Raw genomic sequence first — 22,500 nt, forward strand, 5'->3', positions numbered from 1 at the left:
TGTAAGGGGATCAATTTGTTCAACTAAACTGTTTAACTCTTTTGTAACCAACCCAGCTGAAACCACCTCTGGCTCTGAGTACAAATGTTTTGTTTTCATAAGTTCTGAATTAAAATCTTCCACCAAACCTTAGTCACAATTTATGTTCCTAACACTAGCGTAATGATAACTAAGTTATTTTACTAAATTCTTTGTTATATTTAAAATTAATTGAAAGAAACACAATGTGTGTGTGGCCTAATGGTTAGGATGTTGGACACACGATCGTGAGATTGTGGTTTCAATTTCTAGACTGGGTGGTGTGTTGTGTTCTTGAGCAGAACACTTCATCCCATGTTGCTCTGCAATCACTTTGACACACGACGCATGGCACACAGTGCACCTATTCAGACAACCTCGACTTGATGGAGAGAGTGAACTAATGCGTGGCATGAACATTTGATCACTATAAGCAAATCGTTTGTGCAAGTCATTCAGCAAAAGCTGAATGCTCATTCATTGTCTCCAAAGGGAGAGTCCATTATATATACATATGTATATATATAAATATATAGTTTTAGGGAAAATCCACTGTCACATATAGAAAAATTAATAATTAAAAGCACAATAAATAAGTATAATATAATACAAAGCAAATATCATAAGATAATGATAATAAGATGAGTCATTTTAACATCCATTTTTCTTTGCATGTAAGGGCTGGACAGAATTTTCGTTAAAAGTGGATTTTCTATGCCCTTCTTGTCACCCCCCTCCACCTGTTTCCAAGACCACCAGATAAGCACCTGTGGGGATATCTGTTTCATGACTGCATACAATTTTTGCCGGTACTATATTCAATTGAGAAATCATCAAAGATCGAGGTCCTTGTGTTTGTAGCAATTTTGGGGAGTTTTAATTGTGTTGTTTCTTAAACAAAGAGAGTGTAATGTACAGGAGTCTTTTGTTGGTGAGTGTAATGATTGAATCATCGTCCTGTTGAAAGGGATTTGGTTGGCTGTCTTGTCATTGAAGAAAGTTTTCGATATCTCTGTTTGGAAGCTATGAATGAAGTGCTTGTGTGATGTATCAAAGTTACATATGAGTGGTGGTTGTGTGTCAGAGATTAGGGAGCTAAAGTTATTGATCTCGTCTTTAAGAGTTGTGCAAATTACTTCACTGCACTTCATGCAAGCAATATTTTGTATATGTGTATATATGTATATCTTCTACATGTTTCAATCATTTGACTGTGGCCATGCTGAGGCACCACTTTGAAGGGTTTTAGTCGAACAAATTGACCCTAAGACTTATTTTTCGAAGCCTAGTACTAATTCCATCAGTCGCTTTTGCCGAACTGCTAAGTTACAGGGACGTAAACACACTATCACCAGTTGTCAAATGGTGGTGAGGAACAAACACAGACAGAGAGAGAGACACACACACATACATATGTGATGGGCTTCTTTCAGTTTCTGTCTACCAAATCCACTTTCAAGGCTTTGGTTAGCCTGAGGCTATAGTAGAAGACACTTGCCTAGAGTGCCACGCAGTGGGAATGAACCTGGAACCATGTGGTTCCAGGTTGTTGTTATTAAATCAGATGTTTAGCATAAAGTGGTCCAGTTTACTACTTTCAAATTTATGGAAGATAATCAGTTTTTGTATTAACTATTTTATTTTCTTTGATTTAGTGGTTGTGTGGTTTAGAAGCTTGCTTCTCAACCATGCAATCTCGGGTTCAGTTTCAGTGTGCTGCACCTTGGACAAGTGCTTATTGTAGCCTTGGGCCCACCAAAGCCTTGTGAGTGGATTTGGTTGACAGAAACTTAAAAAAAAAGCCCATTGTATGTGTCTTATCTTTCACCTTTTGTTTGTTTCAGTCTTTAGACTGCGGCCATGCTGGGGCACCGTCTTGAATTTTTAGCCAAATGAATCAACCCCAATACTTCTTTTTTAAACCTGGTACCAATTCTGGGGTTCTCTTTTGCCCCGCTTGTTTTGACCTGTAATGATTGCAGATGAGCATTGCTGGCACACAAGTGGTGTTTGCTTGTTTCTAGTATATCTGGCCACAGGAGCAGATATTAAATTTGCTTGGAGCCAAAAGTCATTGAAAGAAAATCTGCCTCAACAAATTCCATCTGACCCATGCAAGCATGGAAAAGTAGGCATTAAACTTATGAAGGGAACTATGGGGTGATGTTCTTTTATTCTTTTATTAGTTTCAGCTCAAGGGTTGTGGCCATACTGGGGCATTGCCAACTAGTGCTGCCACACCTCAATAAACCCTTTAGCATTTAAACCTGCCATATCCAGCCAAAATATTCTTTTCTACTCTAGGTACAAGGCTTGAAACTTTTGGAGAAGGGAGCAGTTGATTAGATCAACCCAGTATGCAACTAGTACTTTATTTATCGACCCCAAAAGAATAAAAGGCAAAGTCAGCCTCGGTAGAATTTGAACTCAGAACGTAAAGACAAACGAAATACCGCTAAGCATTTTGCCTGGTGTGCTAACATTTCTGCCATCTTGCCACTTTATCCAGCCAAAATATTCTGCCTGCTTTATATTCAAACTGGCCAGTTCCTATCACTCACACATATCCAACAATGTCAGTGTAAAAATAAACAGTCACATCATTGAAATCCCAAAGCTGTGAGGTTGTGCATGACTAATTCAAAACAATGTGAATGGATAAGTTCTACAGAGTAGTCTGAATGCTAAGGGGTTAATCCTCTTTAAATATTTGGTGAATGTAGAAGTTTGATGTTGCTGCCCTCTTTCCCAACTGTGAAGTCGACTCCTCTGGAACTCTCAACAGTAGGAGATTTAGTTTCCTTCTGAAGACATGTACATCCTTCAGGAATATATTGAACTGCTGTGGGCCCTCAAATCCCATGCATATGAATCACTTAGACATTAGAAGTGACAGTGGATAAAACCAATTCGGTTTTTTGTTAGTTAAAGCTTACCGAACATGGAACTTTCCTAATTTCAATTACAGCACAGATTCTGCTTGAGCCAAATAATAATGTAAATAGTAATAATAATAATAATAATAATAATAATACTTGAATACAGTTATCGGTTCCGCGTCTATTATTTGCCACTGAAAGCAATCTAGGGAGATTGTGTTCTTGATCGTATGGTATTGATTTCCAGATCTCTTGGGGTGGTTAGCATAAACTGATATAATTTCCTTTTGCCTCTTCCAGGACCTGAAGAGATGAACTCATTGCTGTAAATATTTAATGAAACACTAAGAATAGAGAAATTTCTATGCCATTGAGTGCATCTCTGTGTGATTGCTTGATCTACTAGATTTAGCAGCCAAATCTCTCTTGAATCTTATTCTACCATTTTAAGCCTTTAACATTCAGATTACTCTGTCAAATGTAATGCTTATTTATTCACATTGTTTTGAATTAATTATGCATTATCTTACAGCTTTGAAATCTTCATGATATGATTGTCTGTGTTTAGAATGATATTGTAGGGAAGGTGTGAAAGGCTGGATTTGGCCAATTTGAACAAAAGTAGGTAGATTATTTAGGCTGGATGAAACTTTTGACCCTTTATCATTTAGATTAATCTCTCAAATGTAATGCTTATTTATTCATTGTTTTGAATTTATTATGCATTATCTCATAGCTTCAAAATTTCACTGGTCTGATTATGTTTAGAAAAACATTGATGTTTAGCCAAACGGTCACCGCTTTTAGTAGTCCGTAAATGTGCCTGGTAGTTGAGCGTGTGATGCTTGGCTAAATTAAATCTTCTTCAGGTTTGGAAGGTAGGTTGGTCGCTTGATTGGTCCAAAACGAAACAACATGGAGGCTACGGTGGTGCTAGTAGTGTGCGCGAGAATGCCTCCAAGAAGGCCATGTTGTGTGTTCTGTCCGCTCGCTCATTGAGACAACTTGCTGAGTAGCTAACATTGATGTGAGTGAAAGAACTACGTGCCCAGAGAGTTCTAAAGTGAAAGAAGAAAGACTCTCTAGTGAGAAATGGCAACTATCATGCTTTTTATACAAATGCCAAACTGGAAGCAGATGGAAACGTTCCATTCTAACCAATCATGGAGAACGACACAAAAGGTGCAACCACACAAAGTCGACTGAGCCAACTTTGAAATGAAGACATGTGTATTTGCATGTAAGCCATATCAAACAAACACAGAGCTGCTACAGATGGATATGTGAAAAGCCAGACCCAACAGTTTGAGCATAAAACAGAATATTTGGGGCCAGATATGGCCAGTTAAAATGCTTAAGAGCTTGCGTGTTAAGTTTCTGAATTACTCTTAAAGATGCATGGAAGCTGTTCAGCATCTGCTGTTAGGCTTGGATTCTAAGAAAACATTTCGTATATTTCTCTCTCTAGTAAGAAGACTTCATATTTATAGTTCTTTCATATGGATATAACTTGGTTAATTAACAGGTTTTGGTTTCAGAGTACCATTCACAGTTCTTTCATTGATTAGTTATTTTAGGATTAATTGAAAAGCGCATTCAAACTCCAAGCAAGCTTAATTTTTAAACTTATGTATATATTTATGTATATATATATTTACACACACACACACATTTTATGTTTTTGTTTAAAATTCCTAAAGCTATATGCAGAACTATATTTTGCTGTATTTGTCATATTCAATATACCATAAATAATTTTATTTATTTATCGTTACCTTATAAATATAGAATTTCTTTTCAGTTCTTCAAAATATTTTAAATGTAACTTAGAGCTTTACTTAGATTAATTACATCTACACAAAGTTTCAGGAAATATCTTTGAAGTTACATTTTCACCTTTCTCTTTACGTTTTACATAAAGAAAGTGTGTAGTTATAATTCCCCAAACAAGCAAACTATGTTTGAATAGTGTAAGAATTCAAAGTAATATATTTTACCAAACCTTTAAAACTTTGTTTGTTTAGGAGCTATGCTTTTAAGTTTTAGCATTCAAATTACTTTATCAAATGTAATTCTTATTCATTCACATTGTTTTAAAGTATTATGCGTTATCTCATAGCTTCAAGATTTTGATGATGTGATTGCTTAGTTTTAGAAGGGCATTGCCGGGTGGGTGTGAGCAGTTGGATCTAGCTAGTGTGAACATATAACAGGTAAAAATATCTGGGCCGGATATGGCTGGTTTCAATGCTAAAGAGTTATGCATACAGAATTTTTTAGTTGAGTTAACATGGTTGCATCTAGTGTAGTTTACCAGGGTTCTACTATGGTTAAAATTGGCTTATTGTATCATCCCTTGGGAGATCTAAAGAGCAAACATTATGGCCCTTTCCAGTTCTGTTGATTTAGTATAATTTAATCTGTATGTAAACTATTTTTATATTTAATTAAGGAGGTGCAGGTGTAGTTCTGTAGTTAAGAAGCTTGCTTACCAACCATGTTGTCCCCAGTTCAGTCCCACTGCATGGCACCTTGTGCAAATGTCTTGTGCTAGAGCCCCAGGTATCCAAAGCCTTGTGAGTGGATTTTGTTTAAAAGAAACCAAAAGAAGCTCATTATGTGTGTGTGTGTTTACCCTTGAGCACCATCAGCATACAAACAAGATTGTTTGTTTCCAGTCTTTTGTGAAAAGCTTGTCTAACCATGGGAAATATTACCTTACTTGGGAAATGGATGAGGGTTGGTGACAGGAAGAGCATCCAACTGTAGATAATTTGCCTCAACAAATTCTGTCTGACCCATGCAAGTATATTAAGTAATAAAGATGAATGAATGATGATGGAATAACTTTATTTCTTCATTTACTATTACTACTGCTCATTCTCTAGCGTCTGTATAAAATGGATTATAGCTTATAAATCGAGTCTCTAAAGTAACACATTATGCTCTGCTATGGCGGAGGTATTGTTTTCAGTTGTGTTTGTTTGTTTGTCCATGGACAAGATGTCTCAAGAACTGCTGGATGGATTTGGATAACACTTTCAGGGATGTTTGGCATGAACTGATTATATTTTGGGATTGATCCAGTACCAGACAAGGATTCTGGATTATTTTTGATGTTATTTTACTTAATTTTTGATAGCGGCTGGCGTCATTTTTAGTATTTTCGTTTGTGAGAGCAGTCGAGTTTATTTCAGATATTCTCATTTTAAAAATCTTCTCTCGCTAATCATTGAGAGGACGCTGGTGTTGTCTCGGCAGAGGTTTGTACTCTCTGAGTGCTCATGTTACTATTACCTTTCAAATGGCACTTTAGGACTTAGTTGATACCTTAGGTGTGTATAGTTCAATTTAGAATCAGAACATCTATTTTCTTTGGCAGGAGACCTAAATTTTAATGAATGTACATAATTTGAAAACATTTGATTTACACGTCTTATATTATTTATTTTTTTCCTTTATAATTCAATTTATTTTTTACTTTGTTTCAGCAGCAGTCAAAATGTGGGCCTGTGCTATTTAAATTTAAACTTAATAATTCTTCAAAATCAAGAAATCAACTCTTAAATTGGATTTTACCTGAGTGTGTCTGCGTTTTGCGGAGGGCTCTGGCAACATAGTGGTAAGTCTATTATTATTATTATTATTATTATTATCATTATTTTTCCATCAAGGTCAATGTAATCAACTACCCTTCCCCTCAAAATTTCAGGCCATATACCTATAGTAGAAAGGATTATTATTATTATTGTTATTATTAGTAGTAGTAGTACTAAGAAGGTGGTAAACTGGCAGAATTGTTAGCACACCAGGCGAGAGGCTTAGCAACATTTTTGCCTGCCTTCATGTATCTGAGTTCAAATCCTGCCATGGTCAACTTTGCCTTTTATCCTTTCGGGGTCGATAAATTAAGTATCAGTTGCATACTGGGGCCAATCTGATCGACTGGCTCCCCCCCCCCCCCGAATTTTGGGCCTTGTGCCTAAAGTAGAGAAGATTATTATTATTATTATTATTATTATTATTATTATGCTTACATTTTGAAGGCAAGGCAGAGAATTAAACTAGATCCTTGTGGGCTAAATTAGAGTTCTCCTTTCAGAGACAGCTCTGTTTGCTTCCAAGAAAGGATTCCTAACTCTGCTTGCCTTGAAACTCAGTAAAAAAAAAAAAAAAACTTCTATCTTAATTTGGTAGTTTTGCAAAGCAATTATTATTTATACTGAATTCAAACAAGAAATAGTTTTGGAGAAATATTTCAGCATATATTTTGTCTCAGCTTTAAATTTTAAGTTTAACCATATAAAAAAAATTTAACGAAGCGTAATTACATAATAATAATAATTACAATATTATTTTGCTTTTGTTTTGTTTTACTCTGAGGCATTGAGAATAAACAGTATAATTTGAAATTAATTTTACTTTTTGATATATATTGTTGTTGTTGGTGTTACTATTACTACTACTACTACATTTTACGCAAAAAGAAAATTATGCTAAATGAATACATAGTTGCTGTTACCATTCAAATATCTTTTATTACTATGTCACGATTGCAGAAAAAGAAAAAAAAAAAGTCAAGTTTTCCTGTAACGAACTGTTTTTAGTCATGAAAGGGTTAAAAGTTAGAATTTGTCTTTTGGTATCTTTATTTTTTTTTGATTGCTGTACATAACTGTTAGATTTAGATGGTAACCTTTTGTAGGTATGAAATATCAGTTTGTAAGACTTACAAATAATTTGTGCCTCAAAGTACCCCTAACATCAATAAGACCATTGTGTTTATCAATATATATATATCATCTGTAAGGCGATGAGCTGGCAGAACTGTTAGCATACAGGAAGAAATGCTTAGTGGCATTTCATCCATCTTAACGTTCTGAGTTCAAATTCTGCCAAGGTCGACTTTGACTTTCACCCTTTCAGGGGCGATAAAACAAGTACCAGTTGAGCTCTGGGGTTAATTCAATGAACCATCCTATCCCCCTCCCCTCCAAAAGTTCATGTCTTGTGCCTATAGTAGAAAGGAATAGATATATTACCCTGAAAAGAAAATGCGTTCTCCAGAGGTGAAATACGATATTCATGTTCTGAGCTGCCAAAATGAATTAAAATTGAATATGTACATCATTTTAATTTTTTGTTGTTCTACATTTTAATTAATTATCTATTTGGCTGGCATCAGCATACATCAGTAAATAATTTGCTTAGTGAATTCTCTGAACAAGAATCACCCTTCTTTTTTAACCCTTTAGCATTCAGATCTCTATTGCTTATTTATTCATATTGTTTTGAATTAATCACATATTTTGTAGCTTCATGAGTTCAATGGTGTGTTTGTATACTTTTACAATGGCATTCTAGTTTAGGTGTGAGAAGTTGGCTCTGGCCAGTTTTGACATAAAACTGGTAGAATATTTGGGCCGGATTAAATGCCAAAGGGTTAAATACATTGATCTGAGGGAAACTTTCACTGAAGAGATACAACCAGGTCGAAACAGCAGTGTGTCATAGTCCTCTTTCTGAAAGCAGTTTTTCTCTAAAGGCAAAACACAACAGCAGTTAACATATTCACATTCTTGTTGCAACCTATCTTTTGAATTTCATAGATACACAAACGTTGAAAGTTACTGCTTAGCTCACTCTTTCTTTTTTCTTTATCAGCTCGTAAAAAAAAAACCATGCTTACTTTTGAAATGTTGTGTTTGTGGAAGGTATAGACTAATTTCTGCCAACATAATTAGCATACATCTATGCAAATAACATTGGCAGTTTATTATTCTCCATCAATACAATGTTGATAATAGTAACAGCAGCACTGACCATTGATTTAGACATGTACTTTATTTGAACAAAGGAAAAACTGCCTGCAGTTTATTAGCCCTGATCTTTTATTTAGCAGGCAAGATCTAGTGTCACAATGAGGACAGCTGAGTGGAACGCTTCCGACAGATGCTGTCTGTTGTCTTGTTATTGTTACTGTAGCCATCATCCACCTGGCCCTCTTTGCTTGATATCAGACCAATGCATGCATGTGGATAGCTTACTGAGTGATTGAGAGTAAAGCATATTGATTCAGTACAAATAACACGAACTGGCTTCGTCTGGATGCTGTAGATACATACATACTATCATGTTTAACCTGACCTAAGTTTTGCTTATGGATTATCGCTGGGAAACAGAACAGGATGTTTCGAACATTAATTACATTAAGGTGAAGTTGAGCAATGTTTTAAGTGACGGCACACAATATAAAATATTTCAGAAGACATTGAAGAAATAGTGCTGGGGACTGCACCAAAGGGCTGGCAACGGGTGTAACGTAAGCAGTGTTTTGGTCAAGTGAGAGGGTGATAATGTCCGTGGCTTTGCAAACTGGGGTTGATGTGGTTGATGTTCAAGGGGGCGGGTAGAAGAGAAGAGCGTCAATAAGACATAAAGAAGGGTACCAAGTGCTTGCAACAGAAAAGTACCCAAGGAACATGATGCGGCAGTGGTGGTGGTGGTGGTGGTGGTTATTAAAGAAACTAAAGCAGAGATAATTTACTTTGTGTATTTTGTTTATTGATTTCGTTAGAGCAGAGTGAACAATGGTGTCACGATCATGAGAGAGCCAGTTACTCGACCTGCTGAAAGTGGCAGCAAACATTCTTTCAAATTGAAACACACTATTTGTAAAACATATGAAAATCTTTAGTCTGTATATAAGTAAGTACAGGGTGTGGCAGAAATAGCTCCCACGTTTTAAACTTTCACCTATGTGCTGCTAATGAACTTATGCAAGTGCCAATGATGTTTACATTTAGCTAATGAACAAAGACTAACCCATCGTTTAAACAATGGTAAAATTAATTTTTCATAAATGTTGTTTTCTTTTTCCTTCTGTCAACCTTTCAAATGTGGGAGGTATTTCTGCCGCACCTTGTATGCGCGCGCGCGCACACACACACACACACGATGTGTGTGTGTGTGTGTGTTTGTAAAATACTACTATAAACCATTCTCAATGTAGAGATGACTGTATTATACAATGTATTTTTGTCAACGTAGCATAGGACTAGAACAACATTATGATCTATATATATATATATATATATATATATATATATATATATATATATATATTCAGCTATTGAAATTATACTATACACTTGTCTCTCTGTCTCCCTTACCTGTGTGTGTGTGTGTGGGTACACACACACACACATTATAATTTCCTTCACTGGTTTCATTTGTTGGAATGCTGTGCCATACTGGGGCACACCTTAAAAGATCTAATCAATTATATTGAACCAAGTACATGTTTCTATTATTGATGGTTTCTTTTTGCTGAAGCACTGTGAAACATAAAAGGTACAAGGTAGATATAGGCACTGACATTAATGCATAGATACTATATATATATATATATATATATATATTCACGCACACACACCATACATATTTACATTTGTACAACACATATGTACAAATATATATATATATATATATATATATATATATATATTTGCACAGCAAATATACATAGATGTATACATTCATACAACATATATACATCCATGTATACATTTGTACAACAAATATATATCCATGTATGCATTTGTACAACATATATACATCCATGTATGCATCCGTACATATATACATCCATGTATACATCTGTACATTTATACACACTTAAACATATATATACATATATACACACGTGTGTGTGTGTGCTAAAATTCTGCAGTTTCTGTCTATCAAATTTGACTCACAAGGTATCGGCTACTTTAAGTCTATAATGGAAGACTAATTTAAGTTTCTGCTCTGTGGATAGAATTCCAAAGAACTCCATTGTTTAAAAAAAAAATCCATAACCTGTTTAATTTTACACACACACTGTGCATGAATGCAAGGATGTATATATGTATGTATGAACGTATACATGTATGTATATGTGTTGTACTAATGTATACATGTATGTACATGTGTTGTACGAATGTCATCATCATCATCATCATCGTTTAACGTCCGCTTTCCATGCTAGCATGGGTTGGACGATTTGACTGAGGACTGGTGAAACCGGATGGCAACACCAGGCTCCAGTGAATGTATACATATATATATATTATATGTTGTACGAATGTATACACACACATATATATATATATATATATATATATATATATATATATATATATATATATATATATATATGTTGTACGAATGTATACATATATATATATATATCATAAATATACAGGGATTAGCATTGAGTTGCTTCTCCAACATACTAATCCCTGTATATTTATGATGATAAATGGTTTTACCGATAAAGGTTTTTTCATACTGAACTACTTGGCAAAATTGTTAATTATTAACTCTATTATTAATTGACGATTCCCTCCCCTATATATATATATATATATATTGTACTAATGTATGCATGTATGTATATGTTGTACTAATGTATATATGTATGTATATATGATTGTATACATGTGTGTATATGTTTGAATGTATACATGTATGTATATATGTTGTACGATTGTATATATGACTGTGTATATATGTTGTTTGAATGTATGTATATATGTTATACGAATGTATACATGTATGTATATGTGTTGGACGAATGTATACATGTATATGTATGTATATATACACACATACACACATGTATATATGTTATTATTAAATCCAATCATGTTGATATATATTTATGTGTATGTATGTATGAGTATGTAAAATACATGTGTATTTATGTGTATTATATAAAAATGTATGATATCACCTTACTTTGAGCTGTGCGGATAATACCGGACTGACTTGGTGCTTCAATTTAAGTATCTAATTCAACTGAATCTTAATTATTTCTTAAATGTATAATATATACTTATATAACATCACCATCATCATTTAATGTCTGTTTTCCATGCTGGTATGGGTTGGATTGTTTGACAGGAGTTGGTGAGCTAGACAGTTGCACTGGGCTCCATTAGGTGTGTGTATGTATGTATGTATGTATCCATATATGTGGGTGTCCCTAAATGTGTTCAGGGTGTCCATAAATTACCATTACAACCTGAAAAATTCAGAAAGCAATTTGTTGTGCAGCAGTTGCATCACTTTCCAACAAGATGTTGCATTTTTCATTGGATGGGGTGGGGGGACTGTGAGTTCGAGAGTTTGGGTAATTTTTAGGCACCCTATATATCTATCTATACCCATATATTTTTCTTAGCTCATTTTGTTTAAATTATATAGATTATCGTGGCCATAAACTACACTCTCTGAGTGGTTGGCGTTAGGAAGGGCATCCAGCTGTAGAAACTCAGCCAAGTTTAGATTGGAGCCTGGTGTTGCCATCCGGTTTCACCAGTCCTCAGTCAAGTCGTCCAACCCATGCTAGCATGGAAAGCGGACGTTAAACAATGATGATGATGATGATGATGATGATGATAAATATGTTCCACTCTTTGATTAAATCCCTTGACTACTGGAGTTAGTAGTACTGGACAATTACCATGCTGATGAGGCTTATCAAGGCAGAAATATGTGTCCACAAGTGTCCTCTTATCTCCAAACAGTAAACCTTTCTTAATGTCCTGTCAACTTAGGAGAATTGTTTAATTTTTTAAGATTATTCTCCCCTTCTCACATAGAACTTGTTTTAATTACTCTTTGGTAATTATATATCCACTGGAGACAGAGATAATTTTAATAAATCAAGAATTTATGCTGTATGGCATTTGATATAATAAGTTTGGTTTAGGAAGCAAGATAAACAACTCTGATGTGTAGCAATAGTTATGAAACTTAAAATTCTCCTATTCCTCATTCTCAGATATCCATAGATTCTACTGTTATATTTTCACAGCTTGACGAAAAATATGTTTATTAAATATATCTTACGCGTTTTCCGCGTAGATATTTATTCAAACAATACTTTGTTGATGTCTTTGTTAATGAATTCCCGGGCATTCACCTTGTACCATGTAAACGACTTTATGCTGCTAATAGTTTGTTTACATTTTTATATAAGAAAATATGTTCAGCTAAACTTCTGCAACTCAGGAACGAGGGGAGCGACTCTTGATAAATTATTAACAAATATGAGAACTATATTAGCAAATTCTTTGCTTTCAACTACCAATGGTTCTTAGATCTAATCAGTTTGTCTTTCCACAGCTAGACTATATGTCCATTAAACATGTATATTGTTTCCATGCCCACATCTATTCAATACTACGTCAGTGCTTATATATATATATATATATATATATAATTGTATATATTCTGTGTTAAATGAAGATATGAGGATGAGTTGAAATTCTGTAAATAATATAAGTTTGTTTGTATGTGTTCACCATATATTGGTTATAGTGAATAGTCTAATATTGGGGCATATAAGCTCTTGGCGCATGCTAATACCCATTTTTTCCATTGCGGGCTTATGTGTCCCAATATTAGACCATACACACACACACACACACAGAGTGAACATTTATAAGCAAGCTCACTCTTACTATTATTACAGAAGATGTATAGTTAAAATTATAATAATATTCAGGTATAAACCTTGTATGTTGTGTTAAACATGTCTACAGTCATTGGCTACCTGATGTCAACATCATATAGTGATGCATATTCTACTGGATTTACTTCTGAAAATATATATATGAACATGCATACTTACATACATACATATATATCTGTGGGTGTGTGTGATCATCACCATTGTTTACTATTTATTTTCCAAGCTGGTATGGGTTGGATGATTCAACAGGACTCTATGCCAATCTCCGATATCAGCTTTGGCGTGGCTTCTTTGGCTCGATATGCTTCCTAATGCCACCCACTTGACAGAGGGTACTGACTGCTTCTTGTGTGCATGTGTGGTTTTTGTGTGTATTTAAAAGTGGCAATAATTTTATATTCTAAAGACATAAACAATATAACAGATGTTGTTTCTGTTGAGAATAATGCTTGCTTTTTTTTGATAATATAATAATCTTTACTGCATATATATAAACACAAGAGCGTGTGTGTTTGTGCTATTAACATGTTATATCCTTTTTGTTAATATCTTTTTTGTTTTTGTAGTAAGTCATAAAGTTGTAAATTGGCAAAGTCATTAGAGCGCTGGATAGAATGGCTCCATGTGCTCTAAGTTCAAATCTCGCTGAGGTTGACTTTGCCTTTTACATTTTTGGGATCAGTAACAAAGTACCAACCTTGGGCATTGGATTGGCTGAACTGTTAGAGGATCAGGATTGCTGTCTTGTAGTATTTGATCCAGCTTTCTGCATTCTGCAAGCAAAAGCTGCAACAACATTGGGGCTAAATTGTAATCAATGACGGACTTTCCTTTAGATAAACATCAATGTTGTGGAGAAAGGTGAGATCTCTATGCATAGGCAGCTACCAATCTTCTTCAATTTTTATCTACCTGCTCAAGGAAAAAACACTTATATAGCTACTTCTGAATAGCTGTCACATCACATATTCAGTTGCAGTTCAACCCAGAGTTTTAGTGATAAACCAAACAGAACACTTGTAGTTCTTACCTATTACTTTAAGTCAATTGACAAATACTCCTTACATTATATTTTAGTTTCTTGGTAGATTACCTTTCTTAGGAAACAGTCACTTACAATCTCATTTTTGTGTTTTATTTGCAAGATTCTTGATGTGAACTTGTGTGTTGAAATATATTTTGTTGTATCTCAAGAGGGTTGCTCTGGTTCTATTTCACTTCTGTTATTGTTATTCATCATCATCATCATCATCCACATCATCATCATCATCATCATCATCATTATTATTATTAATATTATTAGTCAACTTGTTAACAGTTCAACCAATTAACTAATTGATTGTTTGATTAATCGTTCAGTCCGTGAGTTGATCAGCTAGGTTTGTCAAAGTCCTTTCGTCACCCATCCATGACCTCATCAATAACCTGTCCCGACCCTCCCGAGATACAACAAATTCTGTGATAAATTTTGATTTGATTACATGTATTACGATACACACTCATTATTTTCTTTCAACTGTTATGAACCAACCAAATTTACTTGGCCTGCTAGAAATAGCAGTCAAATCTCTATCAGTTCACACGTTACCATTTAAAAAAGAAAGGACACATTAGTCAATTTAGAATGCAATAGTCATTTCTAGAATGTTATGTCTTAGTCGCAATGATGTTCTCATCTCAATTGTTACTTTTCACTTAGTTTTGGCTATGTACCATCCAGCCTTCTTCAAGCTGTGCTTACCATAGTATCTTGCCTACAAGCGATGTTGTTGGCACTCCATCGCTTACGATGTCTAGGGTTCCAGTTGATCCGATCAACGGAACAGCCTGCTCGTGAAATTAACGTGCAAGTGGCTGAGCACTCCACAGACACATGTACCCTTAACGTAGTTCTCGGGGATATTCAGTGTGACACAGTGTGACAAGGCTGACCCTTTGAATTACAGGCACAACAGAAACAGGAAGTAAGAGTGAGAGAAAGTTGTGGTGAAAGAGTACAATAGGGGTTGCCACCAGCCCCTGCCGGAGCCTCGTGGAGCTTTTAGGTGTTTTCGCTCAATAAACACTCACAACGCCCAGTCTAGGAATCGAAACCACGATCATATGACCGCGAGTCCGCTGCCCTAACCACTGGGCCATTGCGCCTCCACCTACTACAGGCATAGCACAGTCGATAAAGGCACTGGTTAATGCAGTGGAGTCACCTAGAGATTCTGAGTTCAATCCCAGGCAAGGTGAATAATAAGTCACCTGAAGAAGGCTAGAACATAAACAGCGAAAATGTAGGGAAAAAGCAACAACCAAGATGAGGAGACCTCTCTGACTAAATACATAATATAAAAATTCTTCATTTCAGAAATACAGAACTATATTGCTAGAATGTCTTTGATCCAAGGCCTGCACCAACCGTTTTGAAATGTAATCTTAGATTCGTTACTCAACAAATTCAGCAATCTCTACTCCTTCTTTCAATATTGTCTCATCTCATATGTGAAGTCCCTGTGTTTAATATCACATTGTCTTTCAACTACTTGTATTCTGGTCTTTCTTTAGTTTTTCACAATTGTGATACATTCTGCCACCACCACCACCACCACCACCACCACCACCACCAACTCAACACATACTTTTTTTTTTTTCTTTTTCACCTGGCATGTCATTTACAGTATTACAGGTTTGAACCAGTGTAACTACCTCACTTCTATTCAACGCCGTGGGTGTATATATAGATATATAGGTGTATGGCTCTCACTTTCTCTATGCATGTATGTACATATGTGTGTATATATATATATATATATATATATATATATAAGTAGCTAATTAACCAACCAAAGGAAACTAGTCTATTATATCTTTTTTCCATATTCACAATAAAGATTTAATATATCCATTGTGTTTTCAAGAAACGTTTTTTCCCTCTGAAAAAGTCACCATTGTTATTAGTAAGTTCTTAGTTCTTAAGTCCTATCTTAAGCCATCACAGTCAAGGCCATGTAGGAGCACTGCCTTCAAAGACACCTCTATTTTTTCTTTTTCTTTTTCTTTTCTCTCTTCCTAGTAGTAAAGGATATTGCTTTCTCGATGACAACCTCTGCAAGTATGTAGTAGTAGTAGTACAAACCAATGTTTGTTTAATTTGTTTTCCAGTTTAGATACCGACAAAAAAGACTGTAATAATACAGGTTATTTTTCTGTTTAACTTCTGTGGAGTCAAGTAACCAAACCCCTCTCTATTTAGCATGGGGAACCTTTTAAATTCTTGCTTTTCAGAAATTTACACTTTTAATAAACCAACCGAGTTGTGTGGTGACTCACTCAGAGTTATGCTGGGGAAATAGAATGTACGAAGCTAAAATAGATTTCATGGCATGGTTAAATTGAATTTTTTGCTGAAGAAATTTAAATAGTTCCAAATAATTTCAGAGATTGGCATTTATTTGTTGTTGGCATAACTTCGTAATGAACAGCCTTACGCATCTCTTTATCATTCTGATCAATAGTTTTGAAGTGATTGCTGTTTGTTAACTGTAAATATTATGCAAATTGACTACACTTTCACTCTCTCTCTTCTTTCCTACCACTTTATCTCCCACCCACCCCTTTTTTTTCCAATAGAAATACCATCTCCTCAGCTTTGCGGACTTATCAATAATGAAAAGTCGAGTGCAGCTAGTTAGATGAAACATAGAGAGGAATGTTGTACATGATTCACTTTCCTTCAAATCTGAATTCAAAATTGTTTCTGCTTCAGTAAAATAAATAGCAGTAATATATGAGGGGTTGCTGAGAAGTTCCTCACTTTAAGTGAAAGAAAACACAGAAAGATCAGTTAATTATGATTTTATTCAACATATTCCTCTCTCAGATTCATACACTTATTGCAGCATTCCTTCAGTTTTTCTAAGCCCTGTGAAATAACTCAGAAGGTTGGGTCCCCAACTAGGCCTTTTGTGAGACCCTTAAAGCCAGGAACTTTTCAGCACCACCTCGTAGTGATGTCAGTTCAATTACCCGTTCTTCTCCTGCGCTCGTTGGTATTCTATTTAGTTAAAAGACGTTGGTAATAAATTATGTTCTTTTTCCTTATATAAGCATTGAATATAATTTTGCAGTCTTTTTTTTTTTAAACTTTGCTCCATATTTTCATTTGCATGCAACACGTGTATAAGTATGTAGTCAAATGAACATAAATACACCATGGATTTGCTTGAAAGTACGTATGCACATACATACATGTACACACGTACACACACGTCGTGTATTTTTGTATTCAAAAACGTAAGACTACTCAAATTATAGTATGTTGGAGATGGTTGTTTATCTTATTTCGTATCTGCTTTCTAACCGACCTTGATGCATGTATGCAGGTGCATAATGCATTCATTGATTGCATCTATTTGAGAATATTATCATATTCAAAACTGAGCTCTTACAGTTGATAGAAATGTCATGTGTGTATGAATGCGGATGAATGAATGAATGATTTTGATAGATTTCTTAGTAATTTCGTTAAAGTATTAGAATTGAGAAAATAATTAGAAGACCATATCAATTAATCAATTAATGGAGCAAAGAACTCTTCCAAAAGAGTTCTTCATTCTTAGCTTATATCTATCATTTATTGATGTGTCCACTCTTGACCACAATACCAGATTTGTTTTGACTTTTTTTTTAAAGAATTTTATTTTAATTTTTTGCAAAAGTTAAGATTTTACAGGTCTAAAATACTCATAAAATCTTAAGAATTATTACATTTGAATATCTCCTAATGCTTAACTTCTCAGGAATTATGAGAGAGTCTTTGAGTTCTCCTTCATTGACCAACCCTTTCCTTCCCTCCTTATCCACAGTCTATATTCTCCCTTATAATCACCTTCTTGTACCTTAGGAGTATACTCTAGCACCATGTCACTGCCTTCTTTATCTCCCAGCTACTCTCACCCATTGTCACATAATGCAGAATAGTCATGTATCTTCTCTATAGCAAGACATTTGTGTTTTTTCCTTGATTATACTTCAACATCTGGGAAGAGTTTTTCTTTTTCCTTGTTCTTTTCCACTCATGCAAGTTACTTGGTGACTCCACTACTGCTGGTGTCGTGAAAAAAAGCACCCAGTACACTCTGAAAAGTGGCTGGTTTTGAGAAAGGTATCCAGCTATAGAAACTATGCCGAAGCTTGACATTGGGGCCTGAGTCAGCTCTATGGCTCAACGGACCCAGTCAAACCATCCAGCCCATGTAGACATGGTAAACAAATGCTCAATGACGATGATAATAGTATTTCTATTTATTTCAGGTGACAAATTTATGCTTTCACAAGGCGACCCCACCTTTTTTTTTTTAAATCCTTGGGAATATCAGTGCCTTAGAGACTAGATTAGGGTGCCACAATACATTGATAGAACATATGACAACTGTTACAAATGGCAACAGAGAAGGAAGATCATTGTTGATACCAGTGAGATTTTTATTGTAAACTCTATGGCATGCAAACAAATGCTAATAGTCAAAATTTGAATCCATATATATATATATATATATATATATATATATATATAAAGTAAATATTACTGCTAATTAACACATTAAGCACTTACGTGGGTTATCCAATAATAGATTAATCTTAGGCAATTAAAAGGCAAGAAACCAACACAATTAAAATGCCGTAAAGTGAAGGTTGGGTTTTTAAGTGAGAAGTCTGCTATAGCCATTGACATAGATATCTCCTGTTTGGAATTGCAAAGTTGGCTGTTTCAGGATCTCAAGAAATTAGAAGCCAGCTACTATGACGTATGCAGCATTATATTTTAACTCTATACTAACAAATGGTAGAATCTGCGGTTGTTTTCTGTGTTGTGTTGAGCTATTTTAACCCTTATGATACCAACCTCTCTGAGACTGTCCCTGGTTCTGTGATACAAACTTCTTATTTCGAATTGATGTAAATTAGAACATGCTACTATAAGATTTCATGTTAACTTACGTTCCAGGCACTAGCTTAATAATAAAGATATTTTGCCAAATTCTTTCTTAATTTCAAAATTAATTGAAACAATGGTAGTACCTTTCACTAGAAATGTAGTAATCAAAGCGTTGATATACACAGCAAGTATTGAAGTTACCAAGAGCCATGATCTTGTAGTTGGTCATTCATTCACTTTTACAGGATGTGTGGTGTCCTAGTCAGACATTGTAGGATATGTGTGAGAGGGTAGTTCTGGCTAGTTTGAACATGAAACAGAATATTTTGGCTCGATATGGTTGATTTAAATGCAGAAGGGTTAAATCATAGACTGCTAGCTTGTTGTTTCAGTCACTGAGCTTCAGCCATACTGGGGCACAACCTTGAAGGATTTTAGTCAAACACATTGTGCATGCCCTACCTACCACCACCCCCTGCCAGTACTTGAGGCTGTTTTTTTTTAAAGTCTGGCACTTACTCTGTTGGTCTCTTTTGATGAACCACTAAGTTACAGGGATGTAAACAAAGCAACACCGGTCAACAAACACATGAGCACAGACACAAAGAAACCTGCACACACGCACAAAGAAGGAAAGGGTGGATAAAATGGCTTCTACAGTTTTCTCACTGGGCATATGTCAGCCCCAGGGCTGTAGTAGAAGACATTTGTCCAAGATGCTGTGCGGTGGACCTGATCCTAAAACCACACGGTTGGTTTTGAGTTCAGTTCTTAACCACACAGCCATGCCTGTACTTATGCTTAACAACCACATGGTTCTGGGTTCAGTCCCACTGCATGGCACCTTGGGCAAGTGTATTCTACTATAGCCTCAAGCCGACCAAAGCCTTGTGAATGGATTTGGTAGACGGAAACTGAAAGAAGCCCGTCGTATGTATGTTTGTGTGTCTGTGTTTGTCCCCCTAGCGTTGCTTGACAACCGATGCTGGTGTGTTTATGTCCCCGTCACTTAGCGGTTTGGCAAAAGAGATCCGATAGAGTAAGTACTAGGCTTACAAAGAATAAGTCCCGGGGTCGATTTGCTCGACTAAAGGCAGTGCTCCAGCATGGCCGCCGTCAAATGACTGAAACAAGTAAAAGAGTACAGTATCGATTCTACTTCGCAGATTTTCACCTATTGTGGGGGACGGTTTAGAATGTAACACCCACAATAGTCAAGGGATTACTGTGAAATGAAAATCAAATAAATGGTGTGTGTGTGTTTAATTGCCATTCCCCAAGATGACCATTCCCCCAAGTATAAGAATATTTATATTTTGCCTTAGAAGGAAAAAATTGTTGACTGAGAGAGCATTGTGGCTACACATGATCTTTTAAATATGTTTAAAATATGTATCTACCTGCTGCCTATTTACATATCTCTCACTCTATATATCCCTAGTGTAGTTATCAACACTTGGGTGTGTCTCTTTTTACTTATAGCTATGACTTGAGAACTCTATGGACTTGTGGGTGTTTTAGCTAGAGAGGGTCAGGTGTTTTCACTATTCTTTCTTTGTTAGAGAATCAGGGAGTTAGAAACACTCTCCCCCCCCCCCCCCAATTCTCTGAGGTCATCAGGAAACACATTATTTCAGGACCCATAAATTAATCCTTTTGATATCAACATCCATATATGACTGTTGCTGGTTCTGTGGCACAAAACCATTAATTCTTAAAAAATCTTAAAGCATTCAAGCTTTCTAACAGTTTTGTATCTTTATTTTTTTCTATCATTTACTTGTTTCAGTCCATGCTGGGGCGCTACTTTCAAGACTTTTTAAAATCAAATGAATTGCCCCCCCCCCCCCCAGTACTGTTTTTTAAAGCCTGGTATTTGTTCTATTTGTCTCTTTTGTCAAACCATTTAGTTACGAGGACTAACACACCAACAGCAATTGTCAAGCAGTGGAGGTGGGGGTTTGAACACCAAGACACATACACGTAGGTAGATATATATATATATGACAGGCTTCTTTCAGTTTCCATCTGCCAAATCCACTCACAAGGTTTGGTCAACCTGGGGCTATAGGAAAAGACACTTACCCAAGGTACCATGCAGTGGGACTGAACCCAGAACCATGTGGTTGGGAAGCAAGCTACTTACCACACAACCATGCTTGCACTTACAAGAATTATTTTTGAGAATTTTTTCCTTTCTTTCTTTGCACAAGTTTTTTTTACTTAACCCTTATAAATTCTTTACACTTTTTAAAATCAATTGAAACATGTCCAAGGTTGAGCTGCTACTTTTCTGCTTTGAGGGTTAATCTCTGAACATATGAGTAGAATGTCACAGCAAAGAATTATGAAGATTCTTCAAGAGAAGCCAACTTGCTAGAGTCCCAGGGTTGGACCAAGGATGAGATGGGTAATATCCATAGTCTGAGTTGGTCACTTTTGGGAATCCAGACTGAAAATGTAATTACAGTGGCTCCTGATAGGACCCTATAGAGGAAATAGTACTTAAGGACTCTATCCCCGAGACCCTTCCAGGAATAGTGAGTAGAAAAAATGGGTGGATGGAATTGTAACGTGGTGGGTGCATTTCATTCAAAATGTGATTAATAAAGGGTTAATAAATTGATATGTAAGAGGCACCCATGGGATGCACTTGTACAAGTAACATGCAAGAGGCACCCGTGCCAGTGACATGTAGTAAGCATCCAGTTTACTCTGTAAAGTGGATAGCATTAGGAAGGGCATCCAGATGTAGAAACCAAACCAAAACGGGCGCCTGGAGCCTGGTACAGCTCTCTCCGGCTTACCAGCTTGAGTCAGACTATCTAACCCATGCAAGCATGATGAAATGGACATTAAATGATGATGATAAGCTAGGATTAACCATGAAGCATTTTTCATTTCTTTCTTTCTTTTTTTTTTTATTTTAAAAATTGGGTACATTTTTAAAAATCAAATGTGAATTCAGAGAAGATACAGGTGTACACATGTTTTGCACATTTGTGTGCGTTCTGCATTATAAGATATGGTCTTTGTGGTTGATGAATTTCAAATCCTGCCAGAGTGAATTCTGGAAACGGTGCAATAAATAATAAGTAGCAGTAATTTCCTATTTCAATTGCCGAAAACAAGAAATCCTTTTACGAAAAGCGGAA

The 22,500-nt window shown here is 35.6% G+C and overlaps 1 protein-coding gene across 8 annotated transcripts in view; it reads left to right on the forward strand.

Annotated features, from left to right (window-relative positions):
• LOC106882391 (uncharacterized) overlaps nt 1–22,500 on the forward strand; it is a 350,086-nt gene that overhangs the window by 142,724 nt on the left and 184,862 nt on the right. For all 8 annotated transcript variants that reach the window (XM_052969230.2, XM_089354753.1, XM_089354757.1 and 5 more), the window contains exon 4: nt 6,392–6,519. The gene's annotated coding sequence lies outside the window, so the exon portion shown is untranslated. The remainder of the gene's footprint in view (nt 1–6,391; nt 6,520–22,500) is intronic.

Source organism: Octopus bimaculoides, chromosome 7 (assembly GCF_046866305.1).
Source record: "Octopus bimaculoides isolate indiv1 chromosome 7, ASM4686630v1, whole genome shotgun sequence".
NCBI classification, from domain to species: Eukaryota; Metazoa; Mollusca; class Cephalopoda; order Octopoda; family Octopodidae; genus Octopus; species Octopus bimaculoides.